The following is a 16,102-nucleotide window of genomic DNA, read 5'->3' on the forward strand; positions in this document are numbered from 1 at the left end:
AAGTGACTCTGACATAGGGACAAGCGACTCTGACTCTGCCAGTGACTCCGACACAGGAACAAGTGACTCTGACGCAGACACCGACAGTGCTATTCATTGTACAGTACAGACGGGTAGTGGGGTGAACGTACCGCATCCACCCTCAGGTGCCACACGTAATATGGATATGCATGTCAGAGACCACCCTAAGTTTAATGCAAAGACGATAAGCATACCTATTGATTTCACAGATATCCCTACAGATAATCTGGCATTGGTATCAGGTCTGATAAAGGACCGTATAGCATACCCTATTAATAGTGCCATTGAGCTTTCAACACCAGGGACTGTCCTAAATCTGACTCTCGATGGACCGTCTCTTTCCAGTTCTGTGCAGACAACCGTAAATGCAGATGTTACAGACATAGCAGAACATTTTCTAAATGAGATCGTTAATGTAGTGCAGAGTAATGAATCAATTATGGGTGATGATGAATTACAAATGTCTATTGACATTGCTCTAGGAAGCAGTGGGGCCGGGAGAGTGACTATTAGCAAGATTCCATTTGATCAGATAATGGAACGGAAAGTAAAATCCGGAGGCCTCTATAGTCCGTTTAATTCAGACAATCTGTGTTTTTCTCTATGCATCGCTAGGCATTTGCATCCTGAGAAAGCCTTAGCATCACTACCCAAAATCGCTAAAGGCATACATACCTGCACAGGTCTCGACCTCACACATAGAATATCGTTGAATGACATTTCCGCATTGGAGGATAAACTGGCCAAAAAGATCATTGTATTCCATCACACACAGGATAGCAAAAAGCTGGTTCTATTTCAGACAAGTGATGGGCCGCATGACGACAGAGCCACGATACAGCTGTATCTACAGGACGAACACTATTGTCTCCTATTGAAACCAAATGTATTTCTTGGCACAAGTTATACATGTGAGTATTGTTTCAAAGGATACAATGACCCCACTAAGCATGCTTGTGCATATGTATGCAAAGTTTGCTTCACAAACTGTTCTCCCCGGCCGGGTGACAGTATAAGACGTACAAAGAAATGTTATGACTGTAACCAGATTTGTAAGTCCGATTATTGTTACAGACAGCACTTGGTCCATTCACCAACAGCAAAATTTATACCATGTGAAAAATTAATCCGGTGTACAGAATGCAGTGTAGTGTACCCACGTATTGGCAGAAAAAGACGGAGGGATGGATCTGCCTTAGATAGTGGCCACATCTGCCCACTGCGGAAGTGTAGACATTGTGATCATGACTTGTTTGACAATGGAGAACATGAGTGTTACATTCAGAGCACCCCCAGAGAGGAAGTTTTCGGGTCAAAATACATAGTGTATGATTTTGAGACACAAAATGTTAACGGTGTCCATGTAGCTAATTTCATCTGTGCCATGGATCTTGAGCGAAACCATCAATTTAAAAGGGGTGGGCTAGAATGTGTAAAGGATTTTGTAGACAGATTCAGGACCCATCAATATCGCGGTTATGCATTTATAGCCCATAATGCCGCAGGATTCGACAATCATATTGTGCTACGTCATATGCTTGATCGCGGTATTACACCCTCCACTATTATGAGGGGCAGTAAAATCGTATGCATGACCGATAAGCACTACAATCAGCGTTGGTTGGACAGCTACTCTTTTCTTCCAATGAGATTAGCAAGTACACCAGCCGCCATGGGATTTTCTGAGAAATGCAAAGGGTTTTTCCCCCATAAATTCAATACCCCAGCAAATCAGACCTATGTTGGTGTATACCCGCCACCTGCTTATTATGGCTATGATCAAATGCGAGAGACCGACAAAAGTGCGTTCATGGCCTGGTATAGTACAGTTGTAAATGAGACATTTGATTTTAGAAAAGAGCTTGCTATGTACTGTGAAAATGACGTGGAGATTTTACGCGAAGCAGTGGTTCGGTATAGGAAAGTATTCATAGAGTCCACAAACGTCGATCCACTAGCACACACGACACTAGCGGGGGCCTGTATGGGGGTATACAAAACAAACTTTTTAACCGACAACACCATTGCTTTGACATATGACGGTGCATACCTTAACCAGCACAAGACATACTCCAGTGTTTCGATTCAGTGGCTTGAATATCTGATGTATTCTGAGAAATCCGAGATTAGACACGCACTAAATCACGGTGAAGAAAAAATTGGAACTTATTATGCAGACGGATATATAGCCGAAACAGATTGTGTACTAGATTTCCTTGGATGCTTCTGGCACGGTTGTAAGAAATGCCATGAACCTCATGATTTCAATACAGCTACTAACACTTTGTATGGAACCCTATACACACAGTATGAGGCCAGACAAAACGCACTCATATTCGATCATAAAAAGACGGTTAGAATTATTTGGGAATGTGAATGGGCAAAGATGAAAGAATCGGATCCTGATGTACAGTCATTTTTAAGAAATGTGTACAAGCATCCAGAACGTCTCAATCCTAGGGACGCATTGTATGGAGGGCGGACTAATGCTTTGAAACTCCATCACGAAGTGGAAATCGGTTTGGAGAAGTTAGAATATATTGATTACACCTCATTATATCCGTTTGTACAGGCCTATAATCCATATCCTATCGGTCATCCCCAGATTTTTTTCAAAGACTTTCTGCCTATAGCCTCTTACTTCGGATTTGTGAAATGCACTGTTTCACCACCATGGGAACTGTATCACCCTGTATTGCCAGTAAAATGTCACGGAAAGCTTATGTTCCCATTGTGTAGGACGTGTGCTGAAGAGTTGAATCAAACCACTAATTGTTCTCATACTAAAGAGGAGCGTCAATTGTCAGGTACATGGGTCACTTTTGAACTTGAGAAAGCTCTTGAAAAAGGCTATATACTGGATTCAATTGATGAGGTATGGCATTTTCCTGAACGATCTGACACATTATTCAGTGGTTATGTTAAGGCATTCATGAAATGCAAGCAGGAAGCCTCGGGGTATCCTGTCAATGTGACCACCGATGATGAAAAAGAGAAATACATTCACGATTACTATGTCAGAGAAGGCATTCAACTAGACAAAGAAAAGATATGTGTCAATAAGGCCATGCGTAGTTGTAATAAGCTATTACTGAACTCTCTCTGGGGTCGTTTTTGCATGAGAAGTAATCTTGGACAGTGTGAGCTGGTATCCGAATCCTCACGGTTCTCGCAACTGATGTTTAGTGATGACTATAAAGTCAGCCAATTTCATTTTATCACAGAAAGTGTGGCTATGGTTCAGTGGTCTTACCGCAACGCCCAAGCCTCTAGAACACGAGATGTAAATGTTTTTATTGGTGCTATGACAACGGCCTACGCGAGACTGAAACTGTATGATCTTTTGGATCGATTACAAGAGCGCGTTTTTTATTGTGATACCGATTCTGTGATTTATTTATCTAAGGACGGCGACTGGAAACCCCCACTAGGGCCGTATCTTGGAGACTTGACAGATGAGCTTAATGACGGGACGGGTGTGGGTGGTGACTACATCACACGATACATTTCAGGGGGGCCCAAGTCATACTGCTACACGACTAATCAAGGGAAGACGGTTGTAAAGTGGAAAGGAATAACATTAAACCCCGCTAATGCAGCCATTGTCACACCGGATGCATTGCTCGCTCTGCTCAAATCATTTGTAGCCAATCAGAACTCTCCTGAGTGCCTTTATGTGACTACCGAGACAATCCTGCGTAATAAGAAACGCTTAGAACTCAGGAATGCAGTAGTGACGAAGCGCGTTCAGACTGTGTACAATAAACGGGTAGTTAGTAGCGACTTTACCACGCTCCCTTATGGCTACTGAGAGAGGAGGTTTTAGAGAAGCTGATGGTTTTCAAACCAAGTTACAACATCCTTTTAGCATGATGATAGCCGGTCCGTCAAACAGTGGAAAGACTTTCTTTGTAAAAGATATAATTGAACATGCTGAGAAGATTATCTCCGTTAAAGTTGATAATATTGTATATATTTACTCATGCTGGCAACCTCTGTATGACCAGTTGTTGTTGATCAGACCTATAAACTTTGTACAGGGTATACCAGACTCCTTATGTGATGACAATCTTCTGCCTCCCAATGTACATAATTTATTAATAATAGACGATGTTATGGACTCTGCATGTCAGAGCCAGGAAATCCAGAATGTTTTCACAAAGTACGTCCATCATAGGAACCTGAGTTGTATATACATGCTACAGAATTTATTCATACAGGGAAAGGCTAGTAGAACCATAAGTTTGAACGCTAATTACTTAGTTTTATTCAAAACAGCCCGTGACAAAAATCAGATAATGTTATTAGCCAGACAAATGTACCCTGGGAATACGAAGTATTTTTTACAAGCCTATCATGATGCAACCAGTCAACCATACGGGTATTTACTTGTAGACTTTAAAACAACCACGCATGACCAGTTTCGTCTCAGATCAAATGTGTTATCAGACACATCAGTCGTGTATATACCTAGAAAACCCTTGACATAACCATGTCATCCCTCATTCGTAGAAATTTATCCTTACTGGAGAGGTTATATAAATCGACACCCAGTACCAGACGTGTTATTTTGAATAATGCAAGTCCTGATTTTCTGAACGCTCTGTGTGAGATTGCACTCAATGTCCTCCGGGGACATATCCCTTTATCAGCCAGACAATATACTATGCTACAGAAGAAAAAAGGACAGGTTAGATTAATAGCGGATAAACGTATTAATATTGCTAAAAAGAAGAGAATTATTAATCAACGAGGTGGTTTTCTTCCACTGTTACTAGCTGCTTCATTACCTTTTATATCCGACCTTTTTTCACGGAGATAATCATTATTTCTTTATTTTTATTTTATTTATTTTATTTGTCATCGATATGGACCATGTACAAAAAATGTATATGGTTCCACAGAACCAGCTTGACAGTTTAAAACATGCATCATCATCATCGTCATTACCCCCTGTGTCTATTAGACAAAGCGTTGAGAATGAATTAGATAAGGCTATAACCAGTGTACTTAACACCCCTGACACAGATCTTTATACAAAAGCAAAAATGTATACGACAGTTTTACAGAGGTATTTGACTATGGTTAGACGTGGGGAGGCTGAAACGGGGTCTTTGACATTGATGTTACCAGAGGGTGACAAATCTCCTTTGGGGGGTGTTGCTAGCCCTAATATCATTACACCCCAGGAAGACACTGTTTTAAAGGAAATTTCAAATCATATGCCTGTTAAGAATAAAAAGAACGCTATGCATATATTTGACACTCTATCTCATTTTAAAAACGATATATCATGGACACCTCACGGGGAAATAATCATTGATGGAGTTATTTTAAAAGGTACTCATCTTTTTGATCTACTAAGGCACATAACCTCACATCATAATGTGTCTGTTGATAGAAGACCCCCCGGGTGGTCAGTGTTTCTGAAAAAAATGGCTGTCCTGAATATACCCCTGTCCGGAGTCCCTAACAACATGATCAGACAGTCTATTAATGATATAAAAAGAGGCGATATCTCTCATACTAAAAGGTCTTCTGATATTAGTGATGATATCTCTCATACTAAAAGATCTTTGGATATTAACGAGGATCACACCCCGATGAAAAGAGTCAAGGGTAGACGTCAAGCCCAATATACCCCTTCACCAAAATGGGTTGCCTATGATTGATTTGTTCTTGTTTATCTTCTTTTTCTTTTCCGTTTTATTGTTTTTGTTTTTGTTTTATTGATTTATTGATTTATTGTTTTATTGTTTTATTGTTATATATTTTTCACTGTATGACAACATGATTTGCACATCAATCACCATGAATGTATACAAGATATGATTTCATTTCAATGTATTTATATTGATTGTCTGTATATGTATTTTCCTGTGTAACAACAAAAATAAAGTTGACACATAATTAATATCAGTGTATTTATTTCATTGTTGCAGATCATATATGTATAAATCATTTTACATCACTTTTACAACATTTATTTTTTAAAAGAAAAATAAACTAAAATATATATATATATATAAATTTCATACATCATATTCACCGGTTCACATATTGTACACATTGAACACAGCTAAAATCATGGTATTTACATATCCGGGGGCGAATTCTACTAACAAACGTACACACCATGGCATCATTACAATGTAAATTATGTCCATACATACTCATTACTTTTTTAAAAGAGTACCCCTTCTGTATATGACATAGAAAAAATACACAATGTTCACCACAGGTGGTGGCCATATCATCCTGAACCTGTCTTGTAGCATAGAACACATTCACACAATTCTTCTGGAGAAAGATATTTATATCTTTTGAGAATTCAGGGTACACAGGTGAGTGTCCATACGAATCAAAAAAATAACCACATCTATCAACTGTGATATAAATGGCTAACCAATGCGATCCTGGCATCGATGATGGTTGAGTATTAACAATAGCCATAGTGGGCATATGGATGATATTATCTGGGAGTTGGTCCGATGCTAACACACCCATGAAATGTATGTTTTTCCTAACCTTCTTTTTAAGAACGCTTGTTAATTCTATCGTATTCATTATGGTATAGGATAATACTCAATAATAATCTGTTAAGACCTGTCTACGGTTTGAGATTTCAATAACTGAATCATAAATCGCATAGCATATCATATTGAGCGTGCGCATTAAAGGGGCCCTGAATCTAACTTCCATGCGAACATTACCCGATCTGATTAACGATACATGCTGACCACAGCTTTCGTCTGGGGCTAGATTGAAACAGTATAATGCATAACCACTACCAAAATCCTTACGGTTAATAATCAATCCTCTATCTTTCAACTGACGTCCCGTAGCTTGTATCATCTGATAATATTCACGACCATACAACCCCTCGTTATAATTTGGTTGAAATGGTCTCCCGGGGAATGATTGACCATTTACAAGTAGATTTAAGAACTCCACATTGTGATTCGCGAAATTGAACGGATTCTTGTCGTAAGCACCTGTAAAACCTTCATGGTCTACGAAACCGATTACTATGAATTTAGGTTCTACGCCTAAAAATAAGTTCTCCTGATTAAAAACCCTAGACCCATTAGGTACAGAAACAGTTTTTAAACACACTCTATCAATAGGGTATTTTACATTTGTTTGAGTGATTGCTCTGGCATGTGCCAACCGTACACCAGGGGCCACCGTTACTTTCTTTATATAAAGACTGGCCGAAAAGATTTTAATAGTAGGGGCGACAGGGGCCTGAACTGTACTTGTAGCCATCAGACAGAATTCATCTTTAGCACGGATGAATTTAACTTTAATGTCAACGCCGGATATCAGCAGTTTTTCCTGAAAAAACATGTCCGAATGAATAGGGGCTATTATATCCACTGTTCTGCTCTCTGCAGTATATGATGCTCTCTTGGTCAAACCCTTGTTATCCCCTGCAGGATTAGTGTCATTCATATGCCCCGCGGTGTCTTTAATAAAAAGTCCACTTCCGAACTGGCTGGTCAATGTGTCCTCACCGTAATTTAATAGACACTCTATCACGCCCCTGTACGGATATGTGTTAGATGAATGTGTAATGAGTGTATCCCCAAGCATGATATCAACCTGCGAGAATAATGAACATCCGGGGTAATTAACAAATCCTACTTGGGCATCAGCAGCCAGGTTCGTTCTATCTGCATTGGTAATTTTAGCTTGAATATGTATATATGTATTATTCAGGTCAATATAGTCCTCAGAGGAGCCGGTGATATAAAATTCTATTGGAGATGTATCGGTGATGGCAGACACCGGATTTATCTGAAGGTAAGTGTTTCTATCTATAGAAGTCTGGGTCATCGGTACTGTGAAAAGGTCCAGTTCGCTTTTAACGCATTCTTCAGACATATTATGGACCAGCGACATGATGGATGTAGGGTCAGGGTTAAAAGATGTCTCTGCTTGATGGTTTAGTGATCCTTCTGCCACAACGTTTAGCCCTTGTCTTCTTTTTATGTGTTATCCTGGGTCTTTTATATTTTTTTCTACGCTTCAGGACACGCCCATGAGAATGGGATCTTGGGGGTCGTTTAATTCCTCTCCTATTATGATACATTAAACCTGACCCCTCCTGCTTCTGCCTTGAAGGTCTGTTCATAACATGGGTAACCACATCGCCTACGAAACTCTTAGCAGCTGTTTTCAGATGAGGCTTAGCTATACTGAATCCACTCTTTAGAAGGGGCATTGCAAACCGGAAAAGACTTCTAAACATACCCCCTAACCCTGAGCCATATTGAGTCGCTGAACCCGTAAACCCCGGTAATCCTGATCCTGCTTGATTTGTATAATAGGCCATATAACGCCCATCATTACTAATGTGAGGAGACCCTCTCATTATGATCTATGTCTAATAGGTCTAAAGTGTAATTTAACAATCACCTTTCCATATGTAAATGGCACATATAGATTTTGATCGGTCTTTAAGGATATCTCGATATCGCCTATCGTAGATCTGGATAAAGTGGTGTAATGCGGCTTGTCGTACACACTATGTGGCATGTCTTTGGTTTCGTCTGTGATATTTATACTTCTCAAAAGACGAACATAACTGTCACCCACTAACTGATAATCTGCAATGTCTGTGTAGACGTATATATTATAACAGCCACCGTATATATCAGCAGGATGCGGAGCAACACGTTTTGCCTCTTTTGATGTAGGTATTTCAAAAGGAACCCCCGGTTTAAATCCTAGAATTATTGCCAGACGACCTCTAAACACTATACACAATCCTCCTTCAGTTGAGCTAAAAAATACCCTGTTTTTTATAACATTATACAGTATGGTTAACCTCTTTGTACTACTATCCCCATGTAACAAAATATTTATCTCCTTAATAATCTTATGTACACTATCATATACCCCCGGGGGTAATATTAACACTGGGCCAGCGCCATTGGATTTACTGTCAATAATGCTTATCCATCCATCCTCTGCAGGGAAACTAGTCCAATTGCGTGGGTATTGTAACTCGATTAAACCCACTTCGTAAGGTTCTTTGAGGGTAATAGGTTTTGATAGTTTGGTTCTATAATGCCATATCTTATTATTCGGATATACATCAATAGAAGCATTACTGGGGAGGGTTATATAGAACCCTTGACCATCCATCGTGTATATACACCTTTGTATGCTACTCAACCTACTGATCCGTTATGAACATAAATATTCTGTGCACACTGCTTTTAAAAAGGATTCATATGATGACAATCTTCTATGCTAGATCAATAATTTGAGTTTCAGGTATCCAAGAGTTGAACTTATCAGCCCATCCTAGCCATTTCACTAATACTATTTTCTGCCCTCCCCTCTTCTTCTTTTTTAATATCTTTTCTATTTTAAAATCTTTATTTTCATCTATAATAACTTTCTGGAGCTCCTTTTCATAAAATGTACCCTGTATGTCCTCATCTGCTGTATCCTGCAACTTGTATACGGGTGGGATCCTATGGACACATTCTTTTATTTTAAAGAATTCATCTGTAAATGTTTGCTCATACCCTTTCCTAAATACACCCCGGTGTTTGGATATACGCACCGTGTCCCCTATACTATATTTAAATTTAACCGTATCCCTATTCTTAGATCTGTATAGGTTGTTGAATACTACATGCTCATTATCCTTATTAACTGTAGCCGGGGTCATTTTAATGGACCTATGGTATGACCCGTTATACGCTTCAACTAACTGTTGTAGAACAGGTATATATCGCCGCGAATTGATTGATGTCAAGTATCGCCACATCTTCGTCTTCAAACTCCGGTTAAAACGCTCCACAATGCTAGCTTTTGTCTCATTACCCGTTGAGAAATGCTTAATCTCATAGTCACTCATCAATTGTTGAAATGTCTTATTATAGAACTCTTTACCAGCATCCGTTTGTAATTTTTGAGGGACCCGCCCCTCGCTCAAGATGTCTTTGAAGGCTTCTGTGACACATGCCCCAGTCTTATTATGTAAGGGCCTAACCCATGCATATTTTGAAAATACATCTATACATGTTAAAAGATAACGTACTCCATCATTTTCTTTAGAATATTCCCCCATTTCCACTAGATCGACTTGAAATTGTTTATCCATGCCGCTGACAAACACCCTGTTTCTCTTAAAATACTTTGCTGCTGGAGCGTGTAGGGTGTAGACGTCCTGTCTCTCTAACCAATTTTTAACCTCTGTTATTTTAGGGGTAATACCTTCCTCTGCTTTCACAGCGGTAATTAACCTAGATACCCCTCCTAACCCCCCAGGGTTACCCGCATCATAATAGATCTTCTGTAAAGCTCCTTCCATCATGACACCGTGAACATCAATGAATACATTATATAGATGCACATACTTTTTATTTACATGATAATTAAAAACATATACCATTATCAATCATATTCATATACAATGTACACAATGTCTCATCTAAATCAATCATCCTCTGTACAACATACACAACATTACGCATAGACCAATCATGTATACCTTGCTGATACTTTAAGACACACATATCAATGATATATGTACACAGGATCACAACATACCCCACTCCTTTTGAATCTCCTTGTTTTTTATCATAAAAACTATCAACTACAGCCCTTACACTTATATCATTAATAACACAACCCTTACGATTAACATACCGTGATATTAACTCTTTATATGTAGTATTATTAGTTTTTACATAATGAATATGACTTTTAAAAATATCATACCCCTTTGGAGGGCATACAATTACATCTGGGTTTGTATATTGATCAATCGCGGTATTCACAAGGGTTATAAGTCTATCGTAAACACAAAACTCGACACTCGCCGTCAACCCCATGATAATGAATATCAGTATGGAGATCTCGGAGGAGCCTCGGACCAAATACGTTCACACTCCAACACGATCGGTTGGATCTTATATCTTACAATGGTATCTCTTATGTCTCTCAGCTTCTCTATAATATACGGTTCAGAGATCCACTGCATTGTCTGTAGGATCACACAACTCAGAAGTGCACCGTCCTAGATAGGAATTGGAAACCAGATATATAATTAATATCCAGTGATATGTATAATCAAATATACAATTAAAATAATAAAAGCACCCCCACTATTTACCATTATAGAGATTCATCAGAAATCAAGTCTTCTGTTGATCCTTGACTCAGACAGCAAAGAATCGGTATGCAGAGTATCATAGTAGCTAGACGAATTATTGTCGTAAAGAATCTTTCTCCTGATGCATTTGTATTCGTAACTGAAACATCCTCCATGGATTGGTTCATCAATCTGATCGAACACTCCTTGCATACCCTCCCAGTCGTACCACTGTATAGCAAATAGGATTCTATTTTTATACATATCAGGATGCGTATGCTCTAGAGTCCTCTCTAACCCTCCCTCAGGCATTAGAATACAGTCTATAATCATATATCTATAATCGCAATCATATACGCACCTATCTTCACCATCGTACACTATATGTAATTCAGGATCATTACTCCTAATACGTCTAAGGATTCCACCATTCTTCTTTTTAGGAGCATGAAAAATATTTCCATCGAGCATTACATCATTAACATTAGCATGAAGATCGGTATCAGACGTACCTTCAATATCCTTAGAAGCCATGATTCGCACAAATGAGAGTCAGACAGATACTAGGAACATACCCAGCATGCTCCTATATATATCCATATGGTAAAGCCCTACCCCCTATACATATTAGACCAAAAACCTTTAATCATCTATGCAGGGAATGTCAAACATGCCAAGAATGTGCTCAACAGCGCCACTATTTCCCCATAGCGGCGGGGTCAGGTACTGGAAAGTGACCTGTGACGTCACAAATATTAGCCTGGAATGTCAAGAATGTGAGGAATGTCAAACATGTCAAGAATGTGAGGAATGTCAAACATGTCAGGAATGTGCTCAACAGCGCCACTATTTCCCCTAGCGGTAGGGTGAGGTCCTGGAAAGTGACCTGTGACGTCACAAATATTAGCCTGGAATGTCAAGAATGTGAAGAATGTCAAGAATGTCAAGAATGTGAGGAATGTCAAACATGTCAGGAATGTGCTCAACAGCGCCACTATTTCCCCTAGCGGTAGGGTGAGGTCCTGGAAAGTGATTATGGATTATGAATTATGGAATGTGAAGAATGTCAAGAATGTCAAGAATGTGAGGAATGTGATGTGGAATTTCATGTTTATGACGTCATGCTAACACAATTAGCATGTTAGCATCTGCATTAATTAGCATAATGGTGCATGTTAGCATTAGCATTAGCATTAGCATTAGCATTAGCATGTTAGCATTAGCATTAGCAACAAAGGTGCCCCTATATACTACTTATAATATACTTTTCAGCATAAAGGTTTTGGTTTTGTTTCCCAGAACTGTCAAAGACACACATAGTATTTGAGTTACCTGTAGTTTGAAGCATCAAGATCCTCATGCTTCTTCACTGTGTTTACGAACATCCTTCGTAGCTGGTTTATTTTCAGCACCTCTTGGTCAACTACAAGCCATGGCGGATGACTCACAGAAGATCTTGTAGCGGTCAGCGAAGGGTGGTTCATTTACACACACACACACACACACACACACACACACACACACACACACACACACACACACACACACACACACACACACACACACACACACATTTTAACCATTTATTTATGTTCACATAAAGGAGAAACATACAGGGACACAAATATTATAGGTGCAGTAAGGTTACATTCACATAATCCTGGCATATGTCTTCACGATACAATAAACATGTCACTCAGTACTCTATGGGTATAAGTAACACCGTCTCCGCCATATATGGCGGCTGCCAATTACAGCACAATACTTTGCCAACCTTTTTGCCTCCTTTTTTGGGCATCCAAAGTTTTTGAAACCCTCTAACAGCCAGTATGTGGGTATGTCCTATAGGCTGCCAAATATAAAAACAAATAGTCTGCACCTAATAGCCCAGCTCTGCGATGGTAAGTAGGAGTGGTTGGTATTTAATGACCTTTGTCATAAAGGCTTCCTCTAGGCTAGAGTCAAAGGTGCAGGCTATCTAATACAGACACTTCCCTGGACTCTTTATCAATCACAACATCTGGTGTATTAGCTGTTAACGATGTAAAGATGTCTGAGTTATCACAGAGATGGAACATGGATGAAATGAGACACAAATGTTTAAAATACAGTAATAGCACCCCACCCATACAATCATAAAATGACAAATCAATATTTGACAGTCCAATATTGACATGCATGTTTTGTTTACAATCTCTTACTTGGCCATATTGCCAATTAGCTTATGGGCTTTATCAGCACTGGTGAGATGCAGTGGTGGACATTCACTTGAGTACTGTACGTTTTTTTAGTACCTGTACTTTCAGTGGTGTAAAGTAACTAAGTACATTTACTCAAGTAGGCTACTGTACTCAAGTAGAATTTTGATGTAGTTTTACTTTCACAACGCGACGTGTTGTGAGCTTGTAGATATGCTATTTTCAATTGATTTTTTTCATGTGATAACATAAAAAAATATTTCAGTCTCATGTTAAAATGTGTCTCCCCCCCAAATAAATCTATTGAAAATAGCAGATCTACAAGCTCACAACGCGTTGTGATGTGTTGTGAGCTTGTAGATCTACTATTTTCAATGCTTTTATCTGATAACGCAATAAATTATTTCAGTCTCATGTTAAAATGTGAGCCCCCTCCCCGTGTGTGTGTGTGTGTGTGTGTGTGTGTGTGTGTGTGTGTCTCACCTGCTGACGTTTCTGTTTGAGAGAGTTGATCCTTCTGCCGTTTTCCTCTCGCATTAATCACATTAATGTATTTTTGTCAATAAAACGCTAGCCTGAGGCTACGAGCTCAATCCATGGTCTTGAAGGGCGGACCCAAACACAGCCGCCCGGATTTGTGCGTGGCTTCCTATTGCTTCACCAATCTATGTCCCCGCCTCCCCTCCCCTCCCCCCTCGGCCTGTGCACGGAGCACGCTGACGTCACCAAATTTAGAGCGACGCCCCTCTGCACTCTGATTGGTTAGGAGATAACAAGGTCCAAGACCATCGTTCCTGCATGGCTCCCCCAGGCTTTTTTTCTTTTGTAACAAAAAAAAAAGCCTGGGTTTCCGAGGCTAATAAAACGCTGGTAGAATGTTGCGTGAAATCCAGCGTCCTCAGTACGAAACATTCTGAAACATTCAACCAGGTGTTTGCACTTTCTCCATTAACGGCCCGTACATCTACATAAACGTTCACATTTCAGATTTAAAATGCTTACCCATGGCCATGGATGTTACAATTATGTACGGGCCCAGAGAAGTACCTGTATCTTCCGTATTGTTCAATAAAAAGCCTGTTAATCCGATCGGTGGCCATTTTCACCACATCCTTTCAACCACGCGACCACGCGACCCTATCGGATGGGAGGTGTATTGCACTCTGATAAATTATAAATCTATGAGAAAATGGCCATCGATCGGTTAAGAATACTCTTTATTGAACAATACGGAATATACGAGTATTTCTGCGGGACCATACAGAATTTTAACATCAATGGCCATGCGGTAAGCACTTTATATTTGAAATCTGAACGTTTATGTAGATGTACGGGCCGTAAATGTAAAAGTGCAAACACCTGGTTGAAGTTCGGTCGGGACAGACGACCGTCGTGTATCCATGGCTTGTTGTACATGTATCCCATCTTGTCCGTGTAAATTCCTGAACCTCTTCTTTCTGGACAGACATAAGATTCATATAGCATCGTTTCCAGTCCTTTTGACGTGCTTTTGAAGGATATTTTCTTTGTTTTGATTTATTTTCTTCGGACGTTACCGTTGCTATGGCTGTTGTTGCAGGAAATGGTGAGGCGGAAGAGGCGACTCCATTGGTTGTAACGGGAATCACGTGCCAAAAACCGCACCACCCCTTTGAAAGTATTACTGCGCTGCTAAGAAAATAGTACCGACTTTTAAACTCTAATTATAAAAATACTGCGCCGGTAATTTGTTTTCTTACTTACTACCAATAGATATTTTTTAAGAAGCAGAGATTATTTAGGTCCACTTGATGGGAACGAAACTGAAGGAAAAGGAGCTAGACAATACGGCCTAGTTAGGGTTAAGTGTCTTGCTTACGGACACTTCGACACGTATAGACTGGTGCCAGGATATGAACCTTCTGTTTCCCAGGCGGCCTCTCTACCCCTCAGCTACGGACGCCCCATTATATACAGTATACACTTCCATTGATTGGAAGGATTGCATTTATATAGCGCTTTTATCCAAAGTGCTTTGACATAGATTGTGCTATTCACCCATTCACCCATTCACACACACATTCATACACCGATGGTGGAGGAAACCATGCAAGGCTGCTCATCGGGAGCAATTAGGGGTTCAGCGTCTTGCTCAAGGACACTTCGACACTAATTCTGGGGGAGGCTGGGATCGTACTGGGAACCTTGCGGTTCCCATCCGGCCACTCTACCCCTGAGCCACTGCCGCCCCCCAGGATATCCCAGCATTGAGATTATGCTGGCATAAACACACCATCTACATCCGTGCTGCAGTTAATCAGTTATACAATAGATTTAGCAGAACCAATGATTTATGTACACATCAGAACCGGATACCGGATACAACGGTGTCGCTTGAAACAAGCTGATTTACAAGCTCACAGCAAGTCACATTGTGACATCAAGAAAGCTTGTAGATCGGCTATTTTCACCTCTATAAGACAGCAAGTCATTGCAGACGTGATAGGTCATTATCATACACTGCTGTACGTAACCCTTAGCGAGTATGATTTGTATTTACTTTAGTTCAGAACAGCCAGTAAACAGCTCAAGTGCTGTTTCAGGCAAATCATATCTACTTTTCAAGTTGTCTATCTGTGGGTTAGTCTGTGTGCCCATGCAGCTTATACACAAATGTGGACATGTGCCGTTGGAACTACCTGCCAATGCTGACGTGAGCTGACATGGCAGTACCCGGACATCAGGCAATATTTGAGCATAGACAGACAAACAAACCAAAAGACAAATT

At 39.9% G+C, this 16,102-nt stretch overlaps 1 protein-coding gene across 2 annotated transcripts in view; it reads left to right on the top strand.

Annotated features, from left to right (window-relative positions):
* The window catches only part of LOC308077953 (uncharacterized protein), a 54,298-nt gene that overhangs the window by 25,545 nt on the left and 12,651 nt on the right, over positions 1–16,102 (top strand). The gene's annotated exons all lie outside the window — the stretch shown is intronic.

This window comes from Gymnoscopelus braueri, assembly GCF_963280865.1.
Source record: "Gymnoscopelus braueri genome assembly, chromosome: 22".
Lineage (NCBI taxonomy): Eukaryota > Metazoa > Chordata > Actinopteri > Myctophiformes > Myctophidae > Gymnoscopelus > Gymnoscopelus braueri.